The 15,189-nt window shown below is 40.7% G+C and overlaps 1 protein-coding gene across 2 annotated transcripts in view; it reads left to right on the forward strand.

The window, feature by feature from the left end:
- Positions 1–15,189, forward strand: part of ANKH (ANKH inorganic pyrophosphate transport regulator) — a 181,620-nt gene that overhangs the window by 82,396 nt on the left and 84,035 nt on the right. The gene's annotated exons all lie outside the window — the stretch shown is intronic.

The raw sequence follows: 15,189 nt of genomic DNA on the forward strand, positions 1-15,189 counted from the left end.
CTCAGCCTAGAGGTGAGATGTGGGGTCCTTTTGACCCCATATCTCACTGTAAAGAGGACCTGTCAGGCCATATTCCAATTACAAGGGATGTTTACATTCCTTGTAATAGGAATAAAAGTGATCAAAAATTTTTTTGGGGGGGAAAAAAGTGTCAAACTAAAATAAATAAAGTAAAATGAACAATAAAAAGAAAATAAAATGTTTTAAAGCTCCCCTGTCCATGTGCTCGCATGCAGAAGCGAACGCATACGTAAGACCTGCCCACATATGAAAACGGTGTTCAAACCACACATGTGAGATATCACTGCGATCAGTAGAGTGAGAGCAATAATTTTGGCCCTAGACTTCCTCTGTAACTCAAAACATGTAACCAGTAAAAAATTTTAAAGCGTCGCCTATGGGGATTTTTAAGTAGCGAAGTTTGGCGCCATTCCAGGAGCGTGTGCAATTTTGAAGGGTGACATGTTAGGTATCTATTTACTCGGCGTAACTTCATCTTTCACATTATGCAAAAACATTGGGCCAATTTTACTGTTTTGTTTTTTTTTTAAAGCACGAAACTGTTTTTTTCCCCAAAAAAAAGCGTTCAAAAAATTGCTGCGCAAATACCGTGCGAGATAAAAAGTTGCAACAACCACCATTGTATTTTCTAGGGTCTTTGCTAAAAAAACATGTATAATGTTTTGGGGTTCTATGTAATTTTCTAACAAATAAATGATGATTTTTACATGTAGGAGAGAAATGTCAGAATTGGCCTGGGTGCTCCAGAACACCTGAAGGTGCTCCCCTGCATGTTGGGCCTTTGTATGTGGCCACGCTGTGTAAAAGTCTCACACATGTGGTATTGCCGTACTCGGGAGTAATAGCAGAATGTGTTTTGGGGTGTAATTTGTGGTATGCATATGATGTGTGTGAGAAATTACCTGCTAATATGACAATTTGGTGGAAAAAAAAAAAGAAAAAAAAAAATCTTGATTTTGCAAAGAATTGTGGGAAAAAATGACAACTTCAAGAAACTCACCATGCATCTTTCTAAATACCTTGGAATGTCTTCTTTACAAAAAGGGGTCATTTGGGGGGTATTTGTACTTTTCTGGCATGTTAGGGTCTCAAGAAATTAGATAGGCCGTCAGTACTTCAGGTGTGATCAATTTTCAGTGAATGGCACCATAGCTTGTGGACTCTATAACTTTCACAAAGACCAAATAATATACACCAATTTGTACTTATTTTTACCAAAGATATGTAACAGTATAAATTGTGGCTAAAATTTACGAAGAAAAATTACTAATTTGCTAAATTTTATAACAGAAACAAAGAAAATTTCCTGAATTTTCAGTCTTTTTTCATTTATAGAGCAAAAAATAAAAAACCCAACGGTGATTAAATACCACCAAAAGAAAGCTCTATTTGTGTGAAAAAAAGGACGCAAATTTCATATGGGTACAGTGTTGCATGACTGAGTAATTGTCATTCAAAGTGTGAGAGCACCGAAAGCTGAAAATTGGTCTGGTTAGGAAGGAGGTTTAAGTGTCCAGTTGTCAAGTGGTTAAATCAAGCACCTTTTTACTAGTGATTTAAATCATTATTTAAATTGTGATTCAACTCCTAAAGTAAATTAGGAAATTAATAAATATACAGTGCCTTAAAGTATTCATACTCCTTGATATTTTCCTCATGTTGTCATGTTACAACCAAAAACGTAAATGTATTTTATTGGGAATTTATGTGATAGACCAACACAAAGTGGCACATAATTGTGAAGTGGAAGGAAAATTATTTTTTTTTTTTTTACAAATAAGTAAAATATATGAAAAGTGCGGTGTGCATTTGTATTCAGCCCCCCTGAGTCAATACTTTGTAGATCCACCTTTCACTGCAATTACAGCTGTAACTCTTTTTGGGGATGTCTCTACCAGCTTTGCACATCTAACGAGTGACATTTTTGCCCATTCTTCTTTGCAAAATAGCTCAAGCTCTGTCAGATTGGATGGAGAGCCTCTGTAAACAGCAACTTTCAAGTCTTGCCACAGACTCTCAATTGGATTTAGGTCTGGACTTTGACTGGACCATTCTAACACATGAATATGCTTTGATTTAAACCATTCCGATGTAGCTCTGGCTGTATGTTTAGGGCCGTTGTCCTGCTGGAAGGTGAACCTCCGTCCCAGTCTCAAGTCTTTTGCAGACTCTTAACAGTTTTTTTTCTAAGATTGCCCTGTATTTGGCTCCATCCATCTTCCCATCAACTCTGACCAGCTTCCCTGTCCCTGCAAGAAAAGCATCCCCACAACATTATGCTGCCACCATCATGTTTCACTGTGTGGATGGTGTGTTCAGGGCGATGTGTAGTGTTAAGCCTCATACACACGGTACGATTGTTGGCAGGGGAATGTCTGTTGACAGACTGTTGTCCTAAAATCTTACCGTTAGTACGCTCCTTTTGACAATTGTTGTCCAACGTTCAGCCAACAAATGTTGGATGACAGGCTAGTAAATTTTCGGCGGACAATGGTTTGAGGTCAGATTTTTGTATGGTCTGTACACAAATCCGTCACACAAAAGTCGAAAGCACAAACACGCATGTTCGGAATCATTGCTCACCAAATACAAAATTAGCAGAAGGGGCCCAAAGGGTGGCGCTCAAGAGCTGAAATTCCTTGTAGTACGTCACTACGTTCGTGTTTGTGGCACGACAATTGTGTATCGTTAGTATGCAAGACAAGATCCTGGCACACGCCCTTTTGACAAAAATCAGACGCTTGGTTGGCCAACAATCATACCGTGTGTACGAGGCTTTCGTTTTCCGCCACACATACTGGTCTTGTCTGACCAGAGCACCTTCTTCCACATGTTTGTCGTGTCCCCAACATGGCTTCTCGCAAACTGCAAACGGGACTTCTTATTTTTATTTTTTTTCAACATTGGCTTTCTTCTTGCCACTCTTCCATAAAGGCCAGATTGAACTAAGAGTTGTCCTGTGGAGCGATTCTCCCACCTGAAATATGGACCTCTGCAGCTTCTCCAGTTACCATGGGCCTCTTGGCTGCTTCTCTGAATAATGCTCTCCTTGCCCGGCCTGTCAGTTTAGGTGGACGGCCATGTCTTGGTAGGTTTGCAGTTGTGCCATACTCTTTCCATTTTCAGATGATGGATTGAACAGTGCTCCATGAGATGTTCAAAGCTTGGGATATTTTTTTTATAACCTAACCCTGCTTTAAACTTCTCCACAACTTTATCCCTGACTTGTCTGGTGTGTGTCTTGGCCTTCATGATGCTGTTTGTTCACTAAGGTTCTCTAACAAACCTCTGAGGGCGTACTGAGATTAAATTACACACAGGTGGACTCCATTTACTAATTAGGTGATTTCTAAAGGCAGTTGGTTCCACTAGATTTTAGTTAGGGGGCATCAGAGTAAAGGGGGCTGAATACAAATGCCCCACACACTTTTCAGATATTTATTTGTAAAAAATTCTGTAAATCATTTATCATTTTCCTTTTTTCAAATATGTGCCACTTTGTGATGGTCTATCACATAAAATCCCAATAAAATACATTTACGTTTTTGGAAAATTTTAAGGGGTGTGAATAGTTTTTCAAGGCACAGTATATATGTAAATAGGTGCGTAAATTGATGACGCTAATGAGTACCTGTTATATATAAAAATTTAGTATATATATATATATATATATATATATATATATATATATATAGTATCTCTCAGAGCATCCCAGGCTGATGCAGGGACGGCACTCTTCTCTGCGCTGGATAACATGTTCACAGAAAGGCGGCATTGTGGTTTTGATTTTATTTTAAATGGATTACACATCCCTGTCACAGTTGAAAAATATATAAGAGCTGTTTTGCCTTCAAAAGAATCGTATTTCTTTCCAGATCCTGGAATGTGCATTCCTGAAATGCACATAACCCCACCAGACCTGCTTCATCTACTTTTCTCTACCACAGTTAGGGTACTTTTTACCCTGGGGTGGTGCCAGCGTTAGCGGTAAAGCACCGCTAATTTTAGTGGCGCTTTATCGCTGTTATATGGGTGCTTTTCGGCTGCTAGCGGGAAGCTTTTAAGCCCTGCTAGCTGCTGAATAAAAGGTTAAAAGTGTTCGTGTTGCGGCACTGCCGAAGCACTTTGCAGGCACTTCGGCAGTGCTGCCCATTCATTCCAATAGGCAGGATGTTTTGGGAGTGTATACACCGCTCCTGCACCACCCGAAAGATGCCCACCGCCCTGTGTGAAAGCCCTCAGGCTTTCCCACTGGTGAGGCATGATGAGCTTTTCATGCGCTTTATAGGCGCTATTTTTAGCGCTAAAACGCCTGAAAAGTGCCTCAGTGTGAAAGGGGTCTTAAAGTAAAGGCAGTCCCTGGGTTACAAACAAGATAGGGTCTGTAGGTCTGTTCTTAAGTTGAATTTGTTTGTAAATTGGAACAGGTATGATTTTTAAGTGTAGCTCCTGCCAAAAAAAGGATCGGGGCTGCACTGTGCAAAACCACTACACAGAGCAAGTAACTATAGACATGTTTGTTATTTTTATTTAAAAAAAAAAACAACAACCTTAACAACCCCTTTAACGCTGTAAAAAAAAAAAAAAACCTCATATATCAAACCCATCCACCCAACCCAATATCTCAAAGCCATCAATTATATCATTATCTGTGAAATCATGTAACAACAGCATGGTATGAATCTGCATAGTGAAATATTGTGCCTGACAGCATAATTCGTAGTCAGAAATGTGTTTGTGCTGTGTAAGTGAGCAGTAAACCCTAGGGTGAGTTCAGCCATACCTTTGGCATGTCTTGTTTACTTAAAGCAAATCTTGGCTCAGCAGAAATCGCTGAACCCGTTAAGTTCATGTCCATGATTTTCTGTGGTTTTCATCCCTTTGTTTTCCTTTAAGAAATGTAAACTTTCCTTAACTACACAAAAAGGAATTTTTTTTTTCATGCAGCGTGGTGTTTTCAAATGTAGGTGGCAAAATTTGAAATGAGGCTTTTTGGGAATTGTTTATTTCTTTTCATTCTTATAAAGAGATCATATCTAAATGACTGTAAGTAATGCATAGGTGTGGAGTTCTACTTGGATGGATTTGTTAAAGTGTAACCTCACCCATATTTTGTTTTATTTGGAGGGAGTAGGGAAGAGTTTCATCCTCAGTCGGGCTGCTTCTAGAGGCCTGGAGGTTCCCCACCCTAAAAATTCTACTGGTTCTACTGTGACAACAAGTGCTTAGCTGTGAGCTAAACTTCCCATTCCTCTTATTGGCCTGCATTCTCTAGATATTTTTATGTTCTCCAAACTACAACCCTTGGGTCAAATGAAGCCCGCAGCAAGATTTTATCCAGCCCTCTGATGTTAGGTGGACTCTGATGTCAGAGGGGACTTTGAGCCTGGGTTCACACTAGCGTGATCTCAGAGATCGCATGTGATTCGCTCTCGCACCACAGGGGCCGATCACATGCGATCTCTGAGCAATGCAAGTTCAGCTGTACAGTTGTATGGCTGAACTTGCATTGGATTTGCACAGAAAATAGTGCAGGGACTTGTTTTTCCCCGCACTAGAGTTGGATCCCATGGGTGTTCTTACCTATGCGATCCGAATCCTGTGTGAGTTCACTTTTCGCACTGTGATCTGTGAACTAAACTGGTTAATGACACCCACAGCGGTTCACAGAAGGCAGTGTGAACTGCCTGCGGGAGAGGAGCGATGCGGGAACTGGCGCTGGAATCACGCTGGTTCCTGCATCACACTAGTGTAAACCCAGGGTGATGGTGATTCTCATGTAAGGGGGGACTCTGATGTAAAGAGGACTTTGATGAGGACTCTGATGTGAAAGGGGACTCCAATGGGCTCAAGTTTATATGAAATTCCTTTTCTTTGTTTTAATGAAATTTTTCTTTTGTCGTTCTAATATCATAATTACACTGATTAAAAAAAAAACTAAAGGTAAATTGTATTAATTTGATAACTTTTTTTGGTAATTCATAAAACTGATTTTTTTTCAGCCTGCAAATATTTGTAAAATAATGTGGCCCTCATACTGAAAAGTTTGCATACCCCTACTATAGAGAATCCACTAGGGGCCAGTGAAAACTGTGTATGTAAACCCTTTAGCATATATCTGGCAGTGAAACATTTTAAATCTTATATACTAATTATATAATATTATTATAGATTTGTCCTATTAATTATTACAAGTTGATTCTGCCAGTTCTCCTACAATTTCCAGTTATAGGATGACACTAACCACCGGCTCCCCAATGCGTTGGTAGCACTGTTACCCTCCTTTGCACGCTCTCCCAGGAATTAATGCACAGCCTGCCTGAAAGTTTCCCTGAACACTTAAACAACCCAAAAGATAAAAGTTGTTTTTCACAGTGAAGTGAACACTATGTTTATAGCGTATGCCAGCAATATTTGCGCACAGAAGGGTTCACACCTGCCTTAAAGTGTCATACAACCCATAATGTAAAAAACTGTCATTACATTAAATGTTTCATTGTATACAACATAGTAAAATAAACCTAGTTGATCCTGCTGTTCAGTAGCGCTACCTCCATGCCTGTGTCCCCACTGCAGCCTCTGATCCTACGGAGTGGTTGTTGCCATCATTAGTGCACATGCTCCTGTTTTGGGGCACGGGCAATTTGTTCACTTCCTCATTTTGTACCTGTCATGTGACCGCTACAGTGTCAATTAGCTCTGTTCGGGCACGGGCTGATAGTTCAGATGTGCTTCTATGACACATATAGCATATGTTGTGTACTTTCTGGGGGCTCCTCCCACCAATCTTTCCCTACGGACAGAACAAGCATGGAAAGGTCACATGACCCCTACAAAACAAACAGGAATGGCTCGCTGCCATTGATTGTTATACATGTTGTTTTAATGATGAGGGGCAGTGAACCGTTGCGTGTTTAACATCACTTTAATAATTAAGTAGATATACAGAAGCTTTTTTCATTACATTTGATTTGATTATATGTCCAGTGCAGTGTAACACACAGACATTCTGTTAGGTCAGCAGTCTAATGGATTACATGCTGTAAAAGGTACTATACACAGTATGTATTTTTAAAGATTTTGCATTTGCTCAGTGAAAGCGCATGTACATTTTTTCTGTTTGAACAGGGCAAAAAAACGAATGCAAACAGCCTATATCATCTGTTGTCAGAATGTAAATCATTGATTTACAACAGAAAATACCACACTGGACCACTAGATGGCACTGAGTCTTATAGGAAATTCCTATGATACTTAACTCCACCTAGTGGCCAAATGTTGTGTTTTGCAATGAAATCAATTATTTACATTCAAGTAGCACAGGATATAGTCTAATTACATTTGTGTTTTGCCCCAGAATGAACAGAAAGAAAACAAGACATGTAATGTAGCGCATGTTCTCCAAGATTCCTGCTGCAAAATTAGTCTATGATAAAAAGTCTTTACTACAAGCAGCTATGTAGCTGCAGCAAAAAGGAAAGGAACAGTCCACTGTTTCAGGGTGTCAGACACCATGAATCAGACTGAGACAGAAGTACAGTTAAATCACACTTGTTTAATAATAATAATAATAATAATAATAATAATAAAAGGGTAAACAGAGTAAACATAGTCAAAACATAGCCAGAGTTCAGGAACCAGAATGGATAGTCAGACAAGCCAAAACGTCAGGGAGCCAGAGATGAGCGTAGTAGAACAGCAAGCAGGATCTGGAGCCAGAAGGAATGTCAGCCAAGCAAGTCTTTAACAGGAACACAGGAGAGCGTCTCTAGAGATGTGACCAAGGTGAAGGCAGAGATCATCTTGGCTTGACGGCTTAAGCAGGCAGGACTGATGAGCAGGATGTCATCAACAGGTGAGTCACTGTGGAGAGAAAGGAGCTGGCAATTAGCCGACAGCTGAGTGGCCAGCTTTGAGAAGGAAGGGTTGAACCCAGCCCTGACACAGGGCCAGCCTTATGTAGGGTAGAGGAAGCAGTCTCCAGGATATGCAAGAAAAGAGAAAGGATACAGGCGCCTCTGAGTGTAGACTATTAGATTGTATTAAATAGCACAATAAGTAAACTCATATGTTAGAGAGCAGTAACATCATGATTAACCACTTGCCGACCAGCCACCGTCATTATTCTGCGGCAGGTCGGCACGATCCCGCAAATCACCGCAGATGTACGTCGGCACCTATTTGGGTGATAGCAGGCACGCGAGGGGACCCAATGCGTGTGCCCGGCGGCCACGATGTTCGCCAGCCACAAACGAGAGCCTGAACGGGGAATGTGTGTGTGTAAACACACAGATCCCCGTTCTGACAGGGGAGGAGAGACAGATCTGCTGTTACTAGTGATTAGGAACAATGATCTGTTTCCTCCTCCAGTCAGTCCCACCGCCCCACAGTTAGAAACACACATGAGGGAACACATGATCGCCCCCTAGTGTTAACCCCTTCCAAGCCAGTGACATTTATACAGTAATCAGTGCATAGTTATAGCAAAAAGTGTCAAAAGTGTTCGATCTGTCCACCGCAATGTCACAGTCCCGCAAAAAATCGCAAATCCCCACTATTACTAGTAAAAAAAAATAATAATAATAAAAATGCCATAAATCTATCCCCTATTTTGTAGATGCTATAACTTTTGTGCAAACCAATCAATATACGCCTAATGTGATTTTTTTTTTTTTACCAAAATTATGTTGAAAAATATATATTGGCCTAAACTGATGAAGAAGTTAGTTTTTTCCTTTTTGTTTTGGATATTTATTATAGCAAAAAGTAAAAAATATAGTTTTTTTTTCAAAATTGTTTCTTTTTTTGATTATGGCGCAAAAAAACAAAAACGCAGAGGTGATCAAATACCACAAAAAGAAAGCTCCATTTGTAGGAAAAAAGGACATCAATTTTGTTTGGGTACAACGTCTCACGACCACGCAATTGTCAGTTAAAGCGACGCAGTGCCATATTGCAAAAAATGGCCTGGTCATTAAGGGAGAAAGTCTTCCGGTCTGTAAGTGGTTAAAGAATTGTCCGGTGGTGCACCAATCGCACAGGTCCCTGATGTAGAGCTGTCCCAGCCGCTCTGACGGCTGTGTTGGCTGGCAAGATGGTGAAATGATGGAAGAGAGCCGTGACTGAAGCTTGGAAAGCTCCTTGGATCGCAGCGTGGATCGGGGTGACGTCACCGGCGTGTTTGCAACGCGTTTCCGAGCTGGTGCACCTTGGTGGTGGGAGGAATGCCGCGCTCCTTTTTCAACAGAAAAAATGTATAGGCACTTTCACTGAGGGAATAGCTTTGGATTTTATATAAATCAGCCCCTTAATTTCTTTGCAGTGCATATCTCGTGTTTGTGAGAATGCGGTGATAGGAATGTTTTTTATTAAAAGCTTTTTTTAGAGTTTGGACTTGTGTCCATTTATTTTGCAGGCAGGACTGTGAAAAACACAAGCTCAGAACATACCATTAAAATGTTTTAACAGGTTATGTAATCATTAGCAGGCATGGTGCTGAAATTGCTTGCCAGACAGCAGTGTTAGATCTGTGAGCTTTTTTATGCCAGCGTTGACAGTAAGTGGATGCCCATGCCCTCAACTCAGTGTGGAAGTCTGTAGTAAGTGATCTGAACCCTTTAACCCTTTCACTGCCACACATTAGTGCACACAAGCACAATTTTTATTGTGATTGTGCGCGCTGAAATCCATTTTAGTGTATTTTTTACTGAAGATACAATTTTGATAAACAGTTGCGCATCAAATATAAAAAAATATTGCACCTACCATCATTTTATACTGATACTTTGCTTTTAAAAATGTTATAATGTTTTGGGGGGTTTACATCATTTTTAGCCCAAAAATGTGGATTTGTGAAATGTATCCTGTACATGATATACAGTAGCCTACACACATTCCCAGCTAATAATACAAAGAATCAGAAGACATTTAACAATTCTAACATGATTTTGGCTTACTAGAAATCACTCATTAAATGGTACCACCATTTTGGGCATTTTATTTCAACTGATAAGCATAACATGCAATTAAATAATGACTTATAATAATACATTTGGTAAGTTACAGTATTACTTATGACAACAGTTGTCATTTAATCAAACATTCACATCTGAATTTTAGAACATATTAAACACTTATTTCAAATATTCCTTCTATTGCTTTTTGGATTTAATGTTTATTGTATGGGTTTTTGTGTTTCATAGCATTGACGTTATTAAAGTAGAACTATAGTCTAAAATTTTTTTTCATTTTGGATAAAGTAATGGAGGGTTATAACTCCTGTCAGATTTTTTTTTCCCCCATCTGTGTCCTATTGCGGAGATTTCCCTTCATGTCCCGTCCCATAGCCAAACAGGAAGTGGGAGGAAATCCCTGCAAATTAAGGGAATTCCTCGGGGACCCCCAGGTCACCAGAACTAGTGTCCCCATTTGAAGATTTCCTTTTATTCCTTTCTATAAATTTTCTGGGGACAACCCAAAATGTGGGATTTTCCTTTACTCTCACTTTTAATTATAATGGTAAACAGGACAAATAGAGAAGGTGAATCCTAATGGGGGCACAAACAGGAATTAAAACTGACAAGCGTTCTAATCCCTCTCCAATCCACCCAAAACAAAAACGGGCGGCCGTTCTGCCAGAATCACACACACACACATATATATATATATAATTCTGCAGTTTCGGGGTAGGGGGCCCGACGCTCCGCTTCTGCTGCGATTAGTCACAGCAGAAGCCAATCAGCGGGTGCCGACCAATGGATGTCCACTGACACCCGCCGATCATCGAGGAGAGAGGCTGGACTAGAGCTCTCCCTATGTAAACAAGGTAGAGCTCTATTCTGACAGCAAGAAAGTCATGGATTTTGTGTCCCAGCAGGGAATAAATCTATTACTTCCATTAGTAAAAGCACCACACAAAGTACACAAAATACAGGACAGGCATACATTTAACCCTTTGACCCCCCGGGATGTTTAAACCCTTCCAGTGTCATTAGTACAGTGACAGTGCATATTGTTAGCATTGATCATTGTCACTGGTTCCCACAAAGTCTCAGTTAGTGTCAGAATGTCTGCCGCAATATCACAGTCCTGCTATAATTCGCTAATCGCCTTTACTAGTATTAAAAAATAAATAAAATTCCAGTATATACAGTATCCTATAGTATGTAGACACAATGGGGGTTATTTACTAAAGGCAAATCCACTTTGCACTACAAATGCAAACTACAAGTGCAAAGTGCACTTATTTATTTATTTATTTCAGGTACTTATACACTTGAAATTGCACTGAAAGTGCACTTGGAAGTAAAATCACTGTAGATCCGAGGGGGACATGCAAGGGAAATAAAAAAAAAAAAACCCATCATTTTAGCTTGCACATGATTGGATGATAAAATTAGAAGAGCTTCCCCTCATTTCAGATCTACCCCTCAGATTTACAGCGACTTGTAGTTTGCACTTGTAGTTCAAAGTGGATTTGCCTTTCATAAATAACCCCCAATAACTTTTGTGCAAACCAATAGTAAATAAATAGTAGTAAAAGTACTGAACTGGTTACCATTCCTGGAGAAGAGGTTACTTTAGGTTTACTCAGGGTCGGTTCACACCACGTACAGTCCAGAACATTTTTAATATGCTTTAAAAAAAACATTCCAATGGCATAGTTCACACCAGTTCAGTGCATTCCAGTGCAGTCAACAAAAGTAGAACATGCTGCATTTTTTCTACATGGAACTGCACTGGAACATGGCAATAGCATCAAAAACTCACTGGAATGCACTTTTTGCCTGCAATTTCTGTTCGTTGTTAAAGCGGAGTTCCAGTAGTTTAGCTGCTGACTTTTAATAAACACACACTCCCTTGTCCCATGATCCGGCGATGTGGCAGCCTGAACCCTTGGTTCTCTCTCACTTCTCCCCGACGCCAGCATCATAAGTGTGGGCACCTGGCACTGCGCATGCGTGAGTCATGCTGCGCCTCCTCAATGGCTGGGCAATCTTCCGGGACCTGTGACGTGTCCCAGAAGATTGCAGGGAGGGAGGGGGAGAAGAGAACTTCTGCTCAAGTCGCCTAGATGGTCCGAGCGGAAGTGGGATCAGGTACCTGTCAAAACTAGGTACCCACTCCCCCACCAAAATAAAAAAATGACATGCCAAATGTGGCATGTCAGGGGGTTAGGAGTCCTTAAAGTGGAACTTCCACTTTTGGGTGGAAGTCAAAACGCTTTAAGAAGCCGGAAGGATATACACAAGAGTCAGCATTAAAAAAAAACAGAGTGCGGGTCACACCCCCCCCCCTCCCCCTCCAATCCATACCAGAGTGTGAGTCACCCCCCCTCCAATCCATACCCCCCCTTCTTTCTGATTGGACTGCATGCTTGAATAGGGATCTGGTATGGATATTTTTTGGGGGGGCACACCATAAAAACTAAAAAATGTGTGTGAGGGTCCCCCAAAACGCAATGAGGGCAGCTGTAGAGCCAGCTGACTACTTCTGCTTGATATGTTGTGCTATGTCAGTTATGTCAATTTCTTCCCAGGCCCTCCTGGCATCGCTGGGGTCATAGAAGTTCATGCTGGCCTTCTCCAGGTAGATGAAAGTTTCCACATGTTGTTCATAGTCCCGAGGTTTCTAGGATAAGGTGACCCAGTTGTTAGGTGCACAAATGTTTGAAAACGCATTAAAACGCTTGTGTTGCACATTTTCAGGTTGTCTAGTTGAAGTCTATGGGCCTGCCAAAAGCGACAAAACTTAAAAAAAAATTTCCACGGCCACAATGCAAAGCATCTCGACCGCCGCATGTTTACAACCCTGAGCAACTTGCATGCCATTGTTTAGGTGGGAGTCAATTAAACTGCAACTCAACCACCTACTTTTACCACTCCTGGCTGGCCGTGTGAGTCCTTAGTTCTCTCAACTTGTAAAATCTTTTATGTACCGATCATTCATTTTAGTCATGTATACAGAACAAGTGAAGAATTAAAAATCTAGTGCACAGTGAAATTTTGTATGACGTTTATACACAAACACAAATGATATATGTGTGATTACAGTGTGTATTCTCCTCACTCTATTGTCACCCAAGGTCAGTCCTTTAAAAAAAATGAGAATATAAATTCTTGCTGTAAATGTGCAAACAATACTGGATTTTACTGGGCCACAATGTCCCTAAACTAAAGGGACAATGATTATAACATTTTCACTACTAAGCAGGCGTGATTCACCACTTCTACTAGTAGAGTAATTGTACAATCTCCAGGGTGAAATGGATCTGAGATGAGGACATGAAACTTATCTGTGATCTGTGAGCTGGTATTTGGTCTCAGCTGGCACTCCCCCAGCTCAGGAGCTCTGTATGTGTGCATTCTTTATGCTCTGAATGGAAGAACGCATAATAGAGCAGCTCAGCAGAGAATGCAAGATTCTGTTTTCACCCAGAATGTCATCCAAAGAAAGCCTTACTGTAAAGTTTTAATGATAGGCTTGAAGCTGGAGAATGGTGCTTCCTAAAAAGATGCAAGCATTATGATACACAGTTCACTGTAGAGAGCAGAATTGGAGATCTGGAGAACAGAATTTCTAATGTATTTTTATGTATTACAAAGTATGATATTTGAGGTTGGAGAATTCACAGTATACACCACCACCTTTAAATATATTTTAAAAATTACAAAAGTATAATTGGAGTTTGAAGGTGCACATAATCATTTAGAAAATTATATTACAAAAATAGATACATTTTATTATACAAACATTTAAGATAAACAATATTATTTATATAAAAAAGAGCATACTAAGCTCAGTGGTCACACTACAAAAGAATGGTTGCCTCTACATGTTTCACCACTACCGTGGCTTCTTCTGGAGCTTTTGTAGGACCATAATATATTTATCGCCCTTTAAAAGATCATAGTTCGAAGAATTTCTCAGGGCTCGTCAAGAGCTCCAATGAGGTGTCTGTGTGCCGGACATGAAGGGGGAACAATACCCTATAGTCACACCCTGTTGATGAAAAATTGTCTAATTAATGGACTGAAAATAAAATCTTCCCAGAAACGCCAGCTTCATATACTAACTGCAAAATTCTGAGGAACTGTACCATCTAGGCAAATCCTTCTTTTTAAATACCAATGTTCACTGGAATGGTATGGCTATGATACCATTAAACCCAGGAAGATCCAAAATAATTGATCTATCCCAGAGGGATTAGCCCTTGTGAATTAGGTTTTAAATTTCACAGATGACCGCAGATAACAGGGAAGTCGGCCGACTTCCCTGTTATCTACTGTTATCTGCTGTCATCTGCAAAATTTAAAACCTAATTCACAAGGGCTAATCCCTCTGGGAAAGATCAATTATTTTGGATTTCCCTGGCTTTAAAGGTGCCTCCTCCACTTCGGGACCGATGTCCCTCACATCTGAGCCGGTGATTGCCTTTTTTTTCTACTCACGCTGTCAGCGTGAGTAGAAAAAAAAAACGATTACCGATCTTTTGTTTACATCATGTGATCAGCTGTCATTGGCTGACAGCTGATCACATGGTAAGGGGCCGGGACCGGCCCCTTCCTTAGATCGGTGATCACCCGAGTCTCAGTGATTCGGTGATCACAGCGCGCTCGGCGCACGCCCGAGGGTGTGCACAGGGGAGCCCGTCATATGACGGCCTCCCGGGAATTCAGGTCAGCGCTGTGGCCGTCATTCAGCCATAGCGCAGATGGCAAGTGGTTAATAAAATAAAAATATGTATTTTATTGTCAAATTATAGATAAATAGGGTATCACCAGCAATAAACCCCAACTTTGCTGAATTTGGAAATTCCCCCTTGCATTGGGACTGCACTCACACTGCAATGGTTACCTGCTTGTTTATGTCCATTGGAGAGTAAAAACACTTTTTCCTTTACCTGATACTCCACTCCCCCGGCAGACAGCACTCTCCCATGCTCCAGAAGTGGAATGTTCCTTGGTGTTCTAATATCATCAGGTCCTTAGACCCCTTTCACACTGGGTCGTTTTGTAGGCGCTATTGTGCTAAAAATAGCGTCTGCAAACCGACCTGAAACAGCCGCTGCTCTGTCTCTCCAATGTGAAAGCCCGAGGGCTTTCACACTGGAGCGGTGCGCTAGCAGGACGCTGAAAAAAGTCCTGCTAGCAGCATCTTTGGAGCGGT

Source organism: Aquarana catesbeiana, linkage group LG05, assembly GCF_042186555.1.
Source record: "Aquarana catesbeiana isolate 2022-GZ linkage group LG05, ASM4218655v1, whole genome shotgun sequence".
NCBI lineage: Eukaryota > Metazoa > Chordata > Amphibia > Anura > Ranidae > Aquarana > Aquarana catesbeiana.